The sequence below is a fragment of the Cupressus sempervirens genome, chromosome 9 (assembly GCF_028749045.1).
Source record: "Cupressus sempervirens isolate cs-2001-9-10 chromosome 9, ASM2874904v1, whole genome shotgun sequence".
NCBI classification, from domain to species: Eukaryota; Viridiplantae; Streptophyta; class Pinopsida; order Cupressales; family Cupressaceae; genus Cupressus; species Cupressus sempervirens.
Window position 1 is genome coordinate 168,325,497 of NC_143126.1, and position 14,631 is coordinate 168,340,127.

The window sequence follows — 14,631 nt, forward strand, 5'->3', positions numbered from 1 at the left end:
TTTTGTGATGTTCATCTTTAAACAGCGGTCGCATGGCAAGACCCTTTCACAATGCTCCTATTCAATGCCCATGCAATGGCATCTACACGGTGCGACCTACACGCCACTCTTTTGTGACGCTTGCATGGCAGCACCCTTTTGTGACATGGCACCCCTTTCATGATGCTCGCACGGTGCGACCTACGTGGTGCCCTTTTGAGTGCACTCGCATGGTGATGCTCATGTAGTGCCCCTTTAACAATACCTACGTGGCATGACTCACACGGCACCCCTTTGGGCGCCCGCGTCCCCCATACATGCATTTTTTTTTCCTTTTCCTTAAATGTTAAAAAAAAAATTATAAATGCTTTTTTTTTTTAATCTAAACTTTTGAAAAAAAAAATTTAGATTAAAATAAATAAATTCCCAAACAAGGAGCATTTTTTTTTATTATTTATTCATAGTTTTTTTTTTTTTAATGTTGGACTAATAACAATTTTTTTTTCTCTCACAATGTACAGATAATTAAATGTCATCCACATCCAAAGTAGCACCCAAACCAGTCATGTTCAAGTTCCAAGGTGTACCTTCAAAGTCAAGATTCCGTGATGACTATGCTAAAATTCAAGATACCAACCTCGGACACACAGATTTGGCAGATTTCCTGAGAATTTGCAACAAGCCAACAAAGAGGTCAGCCTTGGTATCTACATTGATCTGTTCTGGATTAGTGAGTACAGCATCACATCTCATGTTAGTACAATCAGCTAAACAAATTATGGCCCTATCACAGCATTTCATTCCTAATGAGAGGGTGGTCAAAAGCATCACAGGGGAAGTGGCATTGTATTTGCAACCTGACAACATTGAGAAGGTTTTCCACCTACCAAGAGCAGACTAGTTCATCTAACTTTCCTATGAAGTGGCTGAGAGATGGTACAAGGAGCATCAGCAAGAATCCATTGACATTGTACAATCCTTGTACCTAATTGAGAAGCCTCCTCAGGGAAGGATAACTAGAAAAGTGGATATGAATCAAGGATACATGAAGGAAGACATTGGATACTCCATTATTTGCTTGAGTAGAGTCATGGTCCTACCTCTAGCAGGTCACCTTAGCACATTCAAGGTCAACTTCATTGATACCACCAGATAGGCAAAGATACCATTGGACTGGGCCACCACACTAAGTGAAAACTTGTGTGAGAAACTGAGGGAAGTAAACAACAAGAAGAAATTTTAAATAACTTCTTACCTATGTACTTTCTTGTAGCGAGGGCCACAAACTATCCTAGTTTGTATAGGAGAGGCAGTATGATGGACCCTAATGCCTAGCCTTACATAGTTTATCCTCAATTGGTGAAGAAGAATCTCTCAGCATCGAGCAAGGAAAATAGGATTGTGAATGATGTGTTCATCTTTTCTATCATACAATTCATTGAGGGTGACTATGGGAAAAGGTTATCTAATGAAGCCAAAGCACAGATCATGGCTCTCAAAGCCTATTTCATCCAATTCAACACATTCACATATTTATGCATAGCTGGTGCATCCATCAATACTAAGAATCTTCTGAGATACCCAACTAACAAGTTAGTACTATTGGAAATCTCTAGGCAAATTGAGTCAGCCTATGAGAAGATAAAGAGGTGATGGAGACCCTGTTGGGAATGGCCATTGGTCATTGGGTCGTATCAGGTGAAGAAAAAATAGGATATTCTGACCTTCGAGTGGGAATGGGAGAACTATCCTCTTGAAGAATACAACTCTCCTCGGCCATACTTTGTAAATGTTGGTAAAGTGGAGAGTCTGGCAAGAAAAGACTTCCATCATGAAGATGGTGTTGAAGATCACTGGATGAATGCCACAAATGACTATGATGTTTGTATTAGGGACTATTTTAGGATGACTTTGTATCTTGCAGAGAAGGCTCTCCAGTTGAACATCCCTAAGGAGATAAAGCAATAAGATTCAAAGGAGTTACTGGACCCCCTATTCAATGTGGATAAAATTGGTGAAAGACGTATTCGAAATGCATAGGTTGACATGGAAGAAAGAGATCACATTAATCATCAAGCAAGACATGTCATCAGAATGACAAAGGATTGGATCAAAAAACCTTTTTCACTTGATCCAATTCCTAATAATGTAATCTTCCATGCACATGCTCACCCAAAAAGGGGTAAAGGAAGGAAAGTCACAGTTCCTACCTTTGCGCTCAAGTCTCCTATTAGGCACAGATAGTCTTCTAGCTTGATCGCCCAATTGGATATTATCACCCTCTAGAAAGGAAGGGAAAGAGAAAGAGGACCTCTTCTCAGAGGATTTAGATAGAATAGGTTGCAAAATAGGTCTCTCCCCAGCAGTAGGAACCAAGTATACAAAGGTCCCAAGATATTGGAGTTACTCAAATCTAGGATGAACCTTAGTTGCCCCCTGTTGTGTCAAGCCAACCAAAAGAGGGAGAAATATCATAAGCCTCCATTCCTCCTGTACAAGAAGAGCCCCCTCTCTTTCTATCCCAAAGAAACATAAGAGGATCAAAATGAAGATGAAGAAAAGGAAAAGGATCAATAGAAGATTAGTGCCTAATCCATCTATTCCCGAAACCATTCTGGAAGAAGAAGAAGATGAGGGAGAAATAGAATTAGAAGAGGAGGAGGAACAGGTACCCCTACAAGGGAGGACTCAGCTAGCAAAAGCCACAGAGTTGGAAAGAAGAAAGAGTGCCACGAGTGCCCCACCATCCACCCAAGTAGAACCATTAGAACTCTCTTCTTCAAAAGATGAAGTGTAGCAGTGGGTGAATGAGAAAATAGAAGGAGCTGATGATATTTTCTCCATGAAAAATTTTGTTTTCATGCCCGTGGGTACAAATTTGGTTGGGGATAAGATCAGGGATACCACTACAAGTGAGCTCCAATAGGAAGACTAGATGCAGATGCTGCCAGAAACATAGGGTCCTCATCTCATTCCTCCCTCTCCACCACAGATTATGATGGTAGATAAGGGTTTAGTAACTCCCCCACCTCTGAGTTTAGAAGAGGAATATGTTCAAAAGGAACCATCATTACAGGAGCAACCAAAGGCGAGGGCTACTAATGAAGTGTCAAAGGAGGGACAAATGGTAGAATATGCACAACAACCTTCCCAAGATGCTAAGGAGCAAGCTACAAGATCTACAGAGACTAAAGCTACAGAAGGAGAGTCCTCACAATAGGAGATGACTCCAAGCAAGAGTGATAAAGGGAAGGAGGTAGTTCAACATAACCCTTCATCATCAAGGGCCAAGGTTGTAGAGAAGCAAATTCTGAGATGGTTCCAAAAGGAGATAATGAGGAGTGCTAAGCCTCAGTTCCCTACTTTAAAGCATGACATTTGTGATATTGCAAAGATCTTGAACGAACTTGAGTCTCCATTACATGATGCAATTCCATTTGTGTTTTCCACAACCATACAAAACCAAGATTTATTTGCACGGGTGGCTTTCACTCTTGAAGCTACAAATACAAAAGTCGTTAATCTTAAGGATTATGAAGTAAATGATGTTATGTTAGGAAGGCCTACATGGGATTTAGCTTGATAGATGATGACTATGGGAGTCAAAGAGAATCTCAGGCACATGGAACAAGATGAGATTGAACTTCAAACACTTCAAAGGAAAGTTGAGATCCTAGAGGGATATCTAGCCAAAGTTGTTGGTCCTCTTGATCTTGAGTGCCCTAAGAAGATGCTAAATACCATTCTTAGAGAAGGGGAAGGTTTATGGCTCAATACATTTTTGAAAGCTTGTCAAGAGTTGTGAGAAATCCTTGAAGATAGAGGTGTCACTATAATCACTAGGAATTTGAAGTTATTGCATGTTGTGTAGGAGAACGTGAATAAGATTGTAGCAATTTTGAAGTAGGAATTCAATATCATAGATGAGGTACGTGTCTAGAGTAAGGATTTACAAACTCTACAAGACATAAAAGGGAAAAGGTACCGCACTTTGATTGATGTATATACTAGAGAAGAGCTAGACATGATAGATGATTGGATAGAGAAGATAGCAGATGGCAATAAAGTAATGGAAACATTACACGAGGAGATCCATCGGCTCAAGGAAAAAGCCTGAGAGTGAATTTTGGAAGCAAAAAAGTTGTACAGTGATGCATGCTTGGGCATTTTTGAAGATGAAGAATGAGAGAAGCTATTGCTAGTTGAGGTAGTAGTAGAGAATTTCAAGAAGACATTAGAGGAAGCATCCAGTGATGAAGATATCAAGCAAGGCTTCAAGAAAAAGGAAGCATCGTTAGAGTTGGACACCAAACTTGGAGATTTTGCAGAGACTCAAATAGAGGTGGACAACTACAGATAGAAGGTAAAGGATAAATATGAGGCTTTAGATCTTCTAGATGCAACTAAAATTATTGAGATGATAGAGAAATTCAACGGCAAACATCCAAACATAGCTTTGGGATAAAGAAGAACAAAACCCAGATGCCAAAATTTTAATTTTGATACTCAGTAAAATTTTGAATTTTTTGACCCAATCGAGGTGCACAGGTTTGCAGCTCCATAGGTTCGCAACTCTACAAGTTTACAAGTCTGTGGCTCCACAATTCAGAGGTGCACTGATAGTTAATTACTAGTTCCAAAAATAGCACTTTCCATGCATCGGGAGTGCATTCTAATAGCAATTTAACTTTGACACACGCCTAGTGAAGGACCAGCTTCTATTTTTGGCACTTCCATTCACTTCCACTTTGACTGATGGCTCCCTCCTACTTTCTCCCTCATGCTTTCTTTGTTTTTGACATGTAAAGGGCTTGTGCATCCAATTAATGAATGAAATATGGATGGAGTCCCTCTAAGCACCAGATTAATTGTTAGTCTATATATATTTAGTTTATTTTAATGTTTTAAAATCATTTTATTACATGAAGATATCTCTCACTCTCAACACAAATTGAGGAGACGATTTCTTATAAATAACCCATTGTAAAATGTAACAAGGGCTACCATTATTATGCAATAAATTTATGCTTTTGGTGCTCGTATTTGGAGTGTAGTGATTCTTTCCTAAATGTGTCATTGTTTTGTGAATTTTATTCATGAGATTGTGATGTAGCCAAAGGTTTATTGTGTTTTTTCTGGTTGTGTGATCTTTTAGTTCCGGTGTTTGCTACAAATTTATGAATTTTGTTGATGTATCTAGCTTGAGGAGAGATCACAAATTCTCCCTACATAACACTTTGTCTCACATGAGCTCACTTTCCGTAGCCTTTTGATTTGATGAAGAGTGAAACATCATTTGGTTACTGAAATTTCCCATCAACAATTGCATCAATGGATTCTAGGAAGCACTGCTCCTATTTTCATTAGTTTCCTTCCGATTTCTTCGAAAGTTTAACTCATAATGTGTTGTTTTGTGTACCTTAGGTCCATTTAGGATTTCAATTTCATGTTATTTTCTTTTAGTTTTGTTATTTGCTTTGCTAATCCCTTGTTAGAATAGGAACTCATTTTAGTTGCACTGTTAGAATCGCATTCATTGAAAAAACTAGGAAATACAAAAATAAATTTTTTTTGTGTGTTATTTTGAGATAGAAAATAGATTTACTTCATTCCGAGAGCATAGTAGAACTAGCAAAGGAATCCTTGTGAACAATCACATTTATCTTCAACTAAGTGGATTTTGGTACGTCGCAAGACAAATACTAAACCTTGGAGTTGATCTCGAAAAGATTAGCTTTTCAAGTGAGGAATGGCACAATGGATTCTTGTCTTTGACCTGGTGGAAAATGATCACCCAACAGCGATTAGTCTTGATATTTATCTTCAGCTATTATTTTTTTTAAACATTCTATATTCGTCAAATTTTTTACCAACCTTCATAAAAAATTTGATCAAATCACCGACCAAGATACTGTCATGAGTTTGGCATCTTGGTTGGATGGGCCAGGATTTTCGACCAACAGTGGTCAAATTTTTGACGACCACAATGGCCAATTGTAATGCCAATTTCAACAAAGACTTGTGTAGAAATTTTGACCTCAATAAGGAGTTGTCAAAATTTCAATGGGAAAAATGTTCACAAGACCATTTGTGGATCATTTGACTAATTTGGGTAGAATATTCGACCAATTTTCATTGAAAACATGAGACAATTTTACTAGTGACACAAGATGTGGACTCATTGACAAGGTATGTGAACTATTTGATAGAATGCCTCAAAATAAATTTGAAGGAATGCCTTAGCTAGAGGATGCAAACAAAACAGATAAGTTAAAAATGGCTTTAGATGCTTTTGCAATTGATGCAAATGGCAGGTTTGATTCTAGACTTCTTTCCAACTTGTCCAAAATGGGAAATATGAAACAAACTATCAAAGCATAAAGTAATTTTGATTTATAGATAATTGTAGGTACAATTTAGCATATGTATTTGAGTTTAAGGAAGTGGATGAAGGTTTTAATGAATTATATGCTTAGGTTGAAACTCAAAAAATATATAGTTTGTGGACATGCATAATGTGTGTGACCTGTGATGCCTTTGAATTTCTATGGCATGTTATTGTGGTCTATAGTATTCAAATAATGTAAAAAAATTAATTAGATTGTTGATCAATATAGGTAGATTTGATTGAATAATCAATCAATGGTAAAAATTTATATGATGATGTGTCCATGTTGATGTGAATAGTTGCATATGACTTAAATAATTGGTCGATTTGATCAAAGATTCATGAGCAGACACATGCACCTAGGGAAATGTAATATGTTTTAACTTTCTTATCAAATCATTGTGCAATTGGATGTTGATGTTTGGCAGACTTCTAGGGAGGAAATTTAAATTTTAGATTAAAAGTGAAGGCGGTGGGAAAACCCTAATTGATGTAATGTAATGTATTAATGTCATCCTATGTTTAATAAGTTGTATTTTGAGTAGAAAAGATCACGTGCAATGTGGCTAGGGTGTGAATTGAGTTGTGTGGTTCATAGAAGTTTTGTATCTGGATGTGAGGAAATTTTATGTGGTCAGTTGAGTGTGTATTAGCAAGAAATAGTACTATCCATCATATCATCTTGCTAGTTGTCTCCTAATAGTTGTTACAATAATCTCTCTTAATTGGGTAGATCCTAATAGATCTCATTTGTAAATTATATAAAAGGGTGACACTTAAATTAGTGTTTGAATTCCTCTCACACACGGCTACTCCTCTAATAGTGTAAAGCTCCTAATAGGGCTAGAGGGAAATCCCTTAACATGGTTTATCCTTAACCAGATTTATTGTAAACTCTTAACTAGACTAAGCTCCTTATAGGGTATACTTCAAAAGAGTTCATCTTACATCTTTGGGCATCTATCCTGCATGATTTTCACCCGATTTGGGTTTCCACAAGAAAAATCTTGGGGTTGAGTGGATCATCATTTATTTTGGAATCTTTCATTACAAGTATGAATTTATTATTGCATACATATGGTGATTACTTAACAAAAAGTTTTATCAAATCCATAAAAAAAATTTTGGTAGAGTACTAATTCACCCCCTCTTGGTAATCTTTGGGCCAAATTATTCCAACTATAGTATTTTTATCACATGTTAGTAACATTATCATTTGGAGATATCAGATTTCCACAATCCATTGAAATTATTGGTATGATTTTTGGATTAGATTATGTTCAATTTTTTACCATCAATATTTCGAATCACACTACATGATTCATCATCTTGTTGGAAATACAAATGGGAAATGTATACTTATGAGGGGGGGTGAATTAGAAGTACTAATCTCTAACCAATAAAACTTTTAACTTTAAAAAAATGCATGCATAAACACATTGAAATGACAATGTAAAGTAAATGCACCCACATAAATATTTCACACCAGATATGATTACCCAAAAACCCTCTAATGAGAAGGTAAAACTGGGGTGGGGATGACACCCACAATTCTTCACTACTGTAGTAATAAAGTTCACCTATTAAGGTTACATAATTTGATCATTCTCATGATCTGCCCTATGAAAGGCCTGCCCTGTTAAAGACTTACAAAGGATTGTTAGATCCCTACCCTATTAAAGGATTTTAACACCTTGGTAAAAGTGTGCCTGGCTAAAGGACTTTAGAACACTCACTTGGAATGTCACCTTGTTAAAGGATTTCACAATGACTATTAAATTAACCTTAATACAAAGGATTTCATTATGTTGATATAGTTGTTAGAAAGTACAGTAGAATGTTTGATCTGATACACTTACAATCTGGTATTGATGATTTCAAATCTCAATTCAGTCCTTCTTGATCCTTTCTAATCTAATATGAAATTTGTGTACCCTCGATCCTCTGTTTTGATAACTGATTCTACAGTCATGTCCTTCTTCTAACTCACCTTGAATATATACTGATCAATTCACCCCTTTTAACTTCCTTCAAATATTTGCTGGCATTATCTCCTCACATGCATTCACTAATGCTCTTTCTCACATACTGAATTATGGGGCTTCATCTCCCTTTTAAAAAGACTTTGGTGGCTTAGGGTTAGGTATGAATCTACGATTAAGATTCATTCATTTTTCCCGCTCAATTCCTTCCATTTTTCTAATTGGTTGCATGTTGATTGCATAGGGAATCCAAATATATTTAATCTTATCTTCAAAGCTTCAAGATCTATCCATATATCAGCTCAAAAATGGTTTGCATAGTTTTTTGTGCCATCACAAACAACTAGGTCAATTCTATGTTACTCGACACTTGTTAATAGTGATGCTTGGCACATACTATAATTCTATCTAGCTCAGCACTTGAACTACTCGACATCGTCTATTTACTCAGCACTTGAACTACTTGGCACATATTGTTCACTCAAAACTTGAACTACTTGGCACATGAGTGACTCAACACTCATTGTAACTTGACATCTATCCATATTATACTTGGCATATGTTACTAGCTCAGCATGAACTTAGTAAATTTCTTAACTGTACTGACACTCAATTGTCAAAACCAATCTCAGATCAACAATCTCCCCCTTTGATATGAGTGGCAAAAACACTTAACTATACATGATGAATCTAATCTCCTTGAGTATAATATACATCCAGTTCAACATATATACAAAACTTCAAAATTGTTCAAAATTTTGTAATAAACTATATACCTCAAAATTTTGTGACTACCCTTGAGTTTATGTGTCTTTTCTGTATCCAAAATCTCTATGAGTAGATTTGCCTCTACTATTTCTCCTTGGCTTCAATTATTCTAATACTCTTTATCTGATTTGTTCTGATACACCTTGTTTCTACTTTCTTGTTGTTTACTCCTCCTTTCTTCTCTCTATTTATTTTGTAACTCCCCCTTTCACATGTCTCCCCCATGCATATATCTTCCCCTTTAATATTTCTCCCTTTTTTTGAGACTGATGTTAAAGGGTCTATACACTAAGTGTGTATTTATCCAAGAAGTTCTTATTAACTTCCATTACAATTTTGAGAGCAGCATCTCAATTGTCTATTGTAATATCTAATGGTTTGATTTGGATGTTTATCTCTACTACAAGGTGAACTAAGCCATCTAATGTTGAAATATTAGGATCTTTCTTGAGTACTATTTCATAATAGGCTAGTTCTTTTGGTAGTATTTTCATGTGAGGGGTTAGGGAGGCTTGAGTCTAGATGAGTTTGGCTCTTGCATTAGCCTCTTTTGCTGTTAATAAAGTCGATTCCTTCTATGTGTAAAGCGTGGAACGAAAGTGATTCTCACCTTGAGCTAAATTTTATGGTAATTGCATACCAGATATTTTTAGGTTTCTTTCCAAACTCATAATCCTTTGGCTCATTTCTTGTGTGAAGAGTGTGGGGTCACACAATTTGGTGTATAGTGAGAATATATTCTCAAGTACCTTCTTCACTTTTTCAATATTTGTAGCCAATTCCACTTGTGACAATGCTACTCCACTAGATATCTTCTCATTTACCTCTTGGAAACTTCTTTTCATATCATTCCATGAGTTTTGCATTGGTTTCCTGGTCTTCATTTGTCACCTATTCAACAATTTCTGACAATTGTCCCAATATTGGCTTAGTTTCATCAGGTGTTTGCAAGTTGAATGCATCTAAAAAGATGTCTTTTATTTCATGTAGTTCTTGCCTTTACTTATACTCCTTTTTGAGTATTTCTTGGTTCTTCTTCCTTTCCAATGCCTCTTGCATCTTAGTGATCTGTTCAAGGTTTATGGTTACATAGTCATATTTTGGTATAACAATTTCTTAATTTAATGTTGGGTCTCCATAGTGAAGTACCCTTGAAGCCTTTATGGAGCTCAAGCCTAGTCCTAAAATTTGAAGTGGCATTGTGTCAATGCTCGGCTTTTGAAGGACTTTTGTAGGAGTCCCAATTGTTGGTAAATTAACCAATGTCTGAATGGCTCCCTATTCCTTTTCCTTTGGAATTTCCTTTTCTTCTTCTGATCCTCCTTGATCAATCACAATTATTTGTGGTGCACCTTGTGTTTGTGTAGTAGGTATAGATACCTCTATCTGTCCTATTTGTTCCTTTGTGGACTCTTCTACAATCTAAGTCTATTGTTCAGTCATTAAAACTTTGACTATAGTATCAACATTTGCTTATGTATCTTCTGATGTTTGCACTAGAGGTTGACCACTAGTAGTTGTAGAGAAGGTAGAAGGTGGTTCTTGTGTATTCACCTTATCCCTATATATGTCAGGTACTACTTTCTGCAACTCATCCACACTGACCAACGCTGGATTATCACACAATTTTTCCTGTAGTGTGGATTGGTCAAGGATCTTCTTTAGATCTTCTAAAGTTAGTGGATTGATGTTTTCAACTAAGCTATCAGGAACATCTTTTACTTTTACTATCTCTGTAGGTGGTTTGTGTCATGTGGAGGGCTTAATGGTGGCAGCTGTGTGTCTTGCACACCTTGATCTATTTGTTGCTCCTCAGCTATTGCCATTTCATCTCCCTTTTTTTGTGTCGCCTCCACTGTGTCATCTTCCTTTTCTTTCTCAATTTCTCCTTCCTTGTCATTATCTTCCTCTTCTCCATTGTTCCTTCCCTCAAAGGTGTTGGGACTCAAAATTGAAGCCCCAATTTTGAGTACCATTGAAAAATCAAGCCCTATAAGCATCTTTTGATGCATATGTACATGACTATCCATTTGAGGCCTAGGAGGTGTTTAATGTTTCTAACACCTTGCATTCAGTATGTCTATGCATTCCATGATGGTAAATTTTCATTTTGACATTCTGTAAAGTCTCGTTTTGAGCAATATCCAAATCTGCATTTTTGCCCAAGTGTCAAATAGTGACAGGGTGTTGTGTTTGCAATTGAATATCTCACACTCAATAATGTTTCATGATTTTATGCTTTTTGAGTGTTTAGTGTCCATACTAGAGAGCCTATGTTTTAAATTTTGAGTTGTTTCAAATGCGTTTGACTAGGTTTTGAATCCCTCAAAGTTAGTCATTAATTGAGTTATGCTGATGTAAATTATTCATAATTCTAGGAGGCCCTATTTGACTTGTTATAATTTTGACCCAATTGACTGTATTGATAAAATTCCTTTTGCATTACATTTTAGAGGTGATAAACTTGCTACATTTAAAATTTGAGCTTATGATGTATCTATTTGATCAATTTTCAAATGCGATTACAAATGCAATTTCTGACTTTTTACTGGTGTCAAGAAGTGCAAATTTGTTGGAACCCCTATTTGTGATGTCATAACTCTGAATCCATGATAGGTGAGATCAAATGGATTGTCTCACTACATTGCACTCTGAAAATACTTCAAGTGTGCCAATTTTCAAGTCTTGACAAATCTGTCTACACACTTTCCCAGGTCCTTTCCATTTGAAAAAAATGCCTTTCTACCATTGTTTCCAGTCTGAAAATTCTGAGTAGCCTACTTTGACCATTCACCAAATGTGTCTTTTTATTCATCATGAGCCCAAATCTTAGATCCATGTTATCCACATGACAGTGATCTAGCACCCCAATTTTTGTTTCCCCAAGTGTCAGTTTAACAAATTTTCAAAGCCAAATCCGTATGCAATTTATTGTTTTCTAACATGTTTTCTTGTAGGCAGTTCTGAGAGGGCAACTTTGGCAGTCAATATCTTATGATTGAAAATTCTTCATGAGACAAGATTCAATAGGGAGCAAGTATGTAGAACAGAGAATTAATATGTATGATTTCAAAGCTCGGTCAGAGGTTTGGGTCAATTTTTAAAGCCGATCAAAGGACCTTCTGGCATTAAATTGATAGTTTGCAGATTAATGGTAAAATGAGCTTTAATTGATGGTTCAGTGATCGAACTTGATTCTAATCAATACAAGAGGGTAAATGGACTACTTTGGCACTTCAGGTGTTTGGACATGAAATTTTTTTAGCCGGACCCACTTTGGGGCCCAACTGATTCCACCAAGACTGATAAATTTTGAAGGAATAGGTTGGATTTGTATATATTAGAGACTAACCATGAACCAAAACTAGTAGTAGCCTTTGTAACTAGTGGTGCCTAGATTATTGAGTATAAATCTTGGGGTTCTCTTCTTGGTCAAGAATTGTTGGAAAGAGATGTTATTGTTGAATGCATTGATTATAGGTTATTTCATTTGTATGCCATAATTTTGCTCAATATGGTGGTTATCCAAGAAGGATATATTTGGTGGGGCAATCAGAAGATGCACATATTTCTTCTTGTTCATTGGTTCATCATGCAATAGAAGAAGCTAAAATAGGAAGAGAAAACCTTTCATGGAGCACCTCTCAAATTAAAGCTTACTTTGGTATTTCTGGTGGATACAATCTACTTTAGCTAGTGGATCATTTCCATAATTGAGTCTTCTATAGTTCTATTTTTCTAAGTGTAATAGAAGGGGAAGACTCTTTAGCTCACTTTTCTCCAAAAATATTGGACCCCATGTAAGGTGGGAAGGATGAACTTTTGGAGGATATTCTTTCTGTCATTCATGCAAGAGATCCAATGGCTCTAGCAAACAATGCAATTGCACATCCTAGAAGATGCCTTGTACCAGAGATCCTATTGAACCTAGCTCACAAAGTTAGCCCATTCTAACTATGTAGAAGATAGGTTGATAGCATATATAAGATTGAAGTAGTTGCAGTCAAAGGAGGACTCACCAGCATAAGACAATAATAGAACAAGAGCTCTCACGGCATGACTTGAGCAGCAGGGGAGGCATAAACAGTAAGGAACATAGCATGCATGTTAAATAACAAGCACCTATATTGATTGCTAAAGCGGTAGAGGGAAATACGCATACCTTGTCTTATGCAAGAGATCCACAAATTAAAGAAGCCGCTGGGGGAACCAATACATATCCAAAGTGCCAACATGGCATTTCATGTCAAAGAAGAAGACCCATGGCATATGTAAGAGGATGAGCTTCACAATCAGGTAGAACACGCATAAACTCGCCTGAATCTCCCCTTTTCTAAAAAGATGAGATCACTAGTCAATGACTCCTCCATGAACGGCAATGTCATAATGCTCTATATTTTTATAAACTCTACCTTTTCTTCATGAATGTAGATTCAATTGATTTAGTATCCTAGTCACACTATGTAGCATCAATGTTTGTTAGCAAGGATTGATGGGAAGTGATAGGCATTTTCACATGACATTGTACATGGCTTACTGCAAGTCTTGAGATTAGCCTCTCTATATATGTAATTTCAAGTGCAATATAGAAGGAGAGATTAGATGACTTTTGTCCCACATTCATTGTGGAGGCATTCTTTGTAGACTTTAAATACCCCAACACACAACAAGAATAGTGTCTCAAAGATAGCACTACTTTTGGATGCAGCAAGTGTGCACATGGTGCTCGTGGCTAGCTAGCTAGAGGTCACCATAGTAAAAATTTTACCAAGCAATGGCAGATGCTGATGTGGAGGTAGAGACACAAGACTATGCCATGTGGCACATCCTACGGCTGGCGCATTCCCACATTATGAAGATGCACAAAGGTTAAGTAAAGCAGGCAAGCACCAAGCTGCCACATGGCAGTGGACCAAGTCGCAGATGATGTGGTACGAGAATAACGAGATCAGATCCAAATGTGCAAGATTGTACCATGTGGCACATCCTATGGTGGGTGCTTCCCCACTTCAGGAAGATGCTCAATAGTTAAATAATGTGGGGAAGTGCCTAAGCACCACGTGGCTGCAAGCCCCATCCATAGTGACATGGTGGGTGCATCCAAGGTGATGATGTGGCAGTCCAGTGGTAGTTGGGAAACTAATCAAAGGCTACCACATGGTGCCCAGTGGATGATGACTGTGCAATAGTCAACCAATCGAGTGCTTCCACATGGTAGCCTGGTCAAACCTCAATTGACCTGAGATGCATGGGTATGGCTAAAATTTGGAAGTAATAAAAAATAATTTTTAATTATTTTTTTCAAAAGGATGGAAGTGTAGACTTTAAAATTGAAAATGGTTTATTTTAAAGTGTGAACTTTAAAAAAATTTAAATTTTTGAAAAATTTAGAAGTGCAAACCTGAGCCATGCTAAGGGGTTATGATTTTCAAACTGATATTTAGGAGGTTTTTGATAGGCAAATATAGGCATATTATATATCACCTAAACTGGGAGAAGACGAACTTTCTAATT

General features: G+C 36.8%; 1 pseudogene; it reads left to right on the forward strand.

Annotated features, from left to right (window-relative positions):
- Nucleotides 1-544: 544 nt before the first annotated feature.
- Nucleotides 545-13,071, forward strand: LOC149538034 (isoprenylcysteine alpha-carbonyl methylesterase ICME pseudogene; annotated as a pseudogene).
- The last annotated feature ends 1,560 nt before the right edge of the window (nucleotides 13,072-14,631 follow it).